The sequence below is a fragment of the Rhinolophus ferrumequinum genome, chromosome 9 (genome assembly GCF_004115265.2).
Source record: "Rhinolophus ferrumequinum isolate MPI-CBG mRhiFer1 chromosome 9, mRhiFer1_v1.p, whole genome shotgun sequence".
NCBI classification, from domain to species: domain Eukaryota; kingdom Metazoa; phylum Chordata; class Mammalia; order Chiroptera; family Rhinolophidae; genus Rhinolophus; species Rhinolophus ferrumequinum.
In genome coordinates, this window is record NC_046292.1 from 31,698,029 (window position 1) to 31,701,068 (window position 3,040).

Below are 3,040 nucleotides of genomic sequence, written 5' to 3' on the forward strand. Positions count from 1 at the left end.
AAGACTATACTTTCAGGGATCATTTCTATAGTGCGTTACTAGAGAAGTTTCTCTGAACGTGTAGAGCACCCAAAACCACGAGGAGGAAGTACAGTGTTCCCTTTCTGAGCGTGAAACCGGCTTTTGGTGTTACTGTATGTAACTTCCACTGGCTCTTGATGATCGTTCTTGTTTCCTACTTTAGGAAACAAGAGGGAAGGGACGCCGTCTGAGTGGTTTCTTTCTACTTGTCCTTTAACTTGTCTAAAGAAGATATTTATTTTCTGGTTGGTTTTTTTTCAGTAATCGTGCAAAGGTTTATTCTTTTGTTATTATAAGATATTTAAGTTCCTAATAGAAGTGTGTTTGTGGATTCATTTTACGTTGCCGGTTTTGTTGGACTCTGCGGGTTTAGAGTGTGTTGCTTGGAGCTACAGGTCTGAGGACGGCTCTAAAAATGTTTAACACATCTGCGTTTTCAGCTATGGGAAAATAGTCTGACTAGCTTTAAGAGTTACACACAAAAAATTTTAGTATACTTTTTTCCGTATCTTTTTTTAAGGTGGTTTGTTGTTTTTTCTTCCTCGATGCTGTTTTTTAAAATTCTTTAGCTAAATGCATTTTTTAAGTGTTATTAAAGATGTATGCGTACTCTATGGTGTGCTCACCACCCGTATTTGACCCCATTCGTCAGTCCCCCCCTCCCCCCGCCCCCGCCAAAGGTTTACTTTTTAGGTTGAAAGTTTTTATCTTGTTTTGATCATTTATGTACTTAGAACAATAATAATTCAACCCAGAAAGTGTTTTAACATTGAGACTTTAAAGTAAGAAAAACATATAGAGATATACCTGAGTTTACTGGCAATTCCACTTTCCTATTCCAGGACCTGCCTGTTCTGGTCTTTTCTCCATTCTTAAGATTTTGTCTTCTGCTTATTGACTTGTAGGAGTTCTTTTTATACTCAGGAAACTAAACCTTTGACAGTTTATATGTGTTGCAAGTTATTTCCTGTAGTCCTCAGTTGTTTTTTCATTTATTATCATGCAGAATGGAGCTGAATTTCTTCTAAGGAGTCCTAAACAGGAACACCTTGACTTGTCATCAGAAGCAGCCGTCAACTCTCAGCTGTACCTTCTGTTTTTCAAAATAACAGGCACACAGTTGCCTCATGAGTCATTAATTTTAGACATTACTGCTTGACATATTAAAAAACAAAATTCAACTGAGTAAATTTTGAAGATGTTACTGATTTTACTCAACGATTCATGAATTGGGCATTATCCAATCTAGCAGAGAGAAAAGAGCTCCAAGGAGCTGTACAAAATAAAAGACTTTTATAGGCAGAAGGGAGCAGGGACAAGGAAGTTATATTGAGCAAAAAAGTGGATTGATTATTGCAAGGTCACATTCCTTTAGGGCAGGGGTGTCCAAACTTTTTTCAACGGTTTTCACCAAGGGCCATATGCGGTAAAATACACAAACAGCCGGGCCACTCACTCGAGGTGAAGTACGTATTGCCTCACCTGGTTTATTTAAGTAAACTAAATATATTTTTGGAATTTGCTGCGGGCCAATTAACAATGGATTGCGGACCGCAGTTGGCCCGTGGGCCACAGTTTGGACACCCCTGCTTTAGGGGATGCTATGGGTCTATCAGGCAGATTATATAATTAGTGCAGATCAGGCAATTCCTGATTGGTTTAAAATTCCATTTCTGGGAGTGCTAAACTATAATTAAGTCTCAGTTTGGTGTTGTGGGGCTTAGTATAAGGGACTCTTTGGTGTGCTGTCCTGTTGTCTTTAATTCTTACCAGCATGATAAAGGAGGATGCTCTCTCCTTTACATTCCCTCTTCCTCATGCTCATCTTCCCAACGTGATTGGATCACAATATTGTTCTCAGCCAAGCCAAGTAGAATTCTGTGATTACATTTCCTACCATGTAAAACTTTTTATTTTCCTGAAGTTAAAAAGTGCCTCACTTGGGGGTCGGTCGGGTGGCTCAGGTGGTCAGAGCGCCGTGCTCCTAACTGAGGTTGCCAGTTCAATTCCCACATAGGCCAGTGAGCTGCACCCACTACAGCTAAGATTGTGAACAAGGGCTCTCCCTGGAGCTGTGCTGCCGTGAGCAGCTGGAGCTGGACATGAGCTGCTGTGAGTGGCCGACCAACGACCAGCGACCGACTGCCTCAGCCAGGGAGGAGCGCAAGCCTCATAATACCAGTATTGGCCAGGGAGCAGTTCTACACAACTAGACTGAGAAACCACGGCTTGAACAGGAGTGGGGGGAGGCGGGGGGAAGGGGGGGAAGTGCCTCATTTTAAAAACATTTTTATTTTTTCTATTTTTAAATTTATGAGGTATTTAATACATAAAAGAGTATATAGAACATATATGCTTGAAGCATCATAATAATTTTAAAAAACAAATAGCTATATATCCCCCACACAACTTAGGAAACAGAACTTGACTTGTTCTGCTAATTTTATTCCCTGAGAGAACCTTTCCAATCCCATCCCCTGCCTCCCTGAGGCCAGAAGTAACCACTATCCTGAGGTTGGGTTTTCCTGCCCAGTATCACCCTGTTTTAATTAGTGTGGTTTTTCTTAATCTCATATGGGATGTCCTCTCTATTTTTCCTCCAATTTACTCAGATATTCATGGATCTTATTTCTCCATGTAAATATTAAAATATGAAGTTCCTTAAATGATTCTGCTGGAATTTTTGTGGAAATTGCATTAAATTGTTGGATATATTTAGAGAGAAATAACATCTTTACCATGTTACTACACATCATTATGTATTTCATTCCATTTGCTCAATCACTTTAAAGTCCTTAAAAGACTAAATTTTTTTCTCTGTAAAGGTGATTTTTCAGGTCGGTCCGTAGGTACTCTATAGTTTTGTTGCAATGAAATGGTATCTCACTTTTACTCTTAGATTTTCTATTTGGTTATTGCTGGTGGAGAGGAATACTAGTTTGTAAATTGATTTTATTTAGAGCAACCTCTCAGAATTCTGTTTTAGTTCTAATTGTTTATATATTGGAGTTGATTCCCT

At 39.2% G+C, this 3,040-nt stretch overlaps 1 non-coding gene across 1 annotated transcript; it reads left to right on the forward strand.

The window, feature by feature from the left end:
• Nucleotides 1–217, forward strand: LOC117027893 (small nucleolar RNA U3). Its single transcript, XR_004424013.1, has one exon. It is a non-coding gene; the product is annotated as a small nucleolar RNA U3 (small nucleolar RNA).
• Nucleotides 218–3,040: the final 2,823 nt, after the last annotated feature.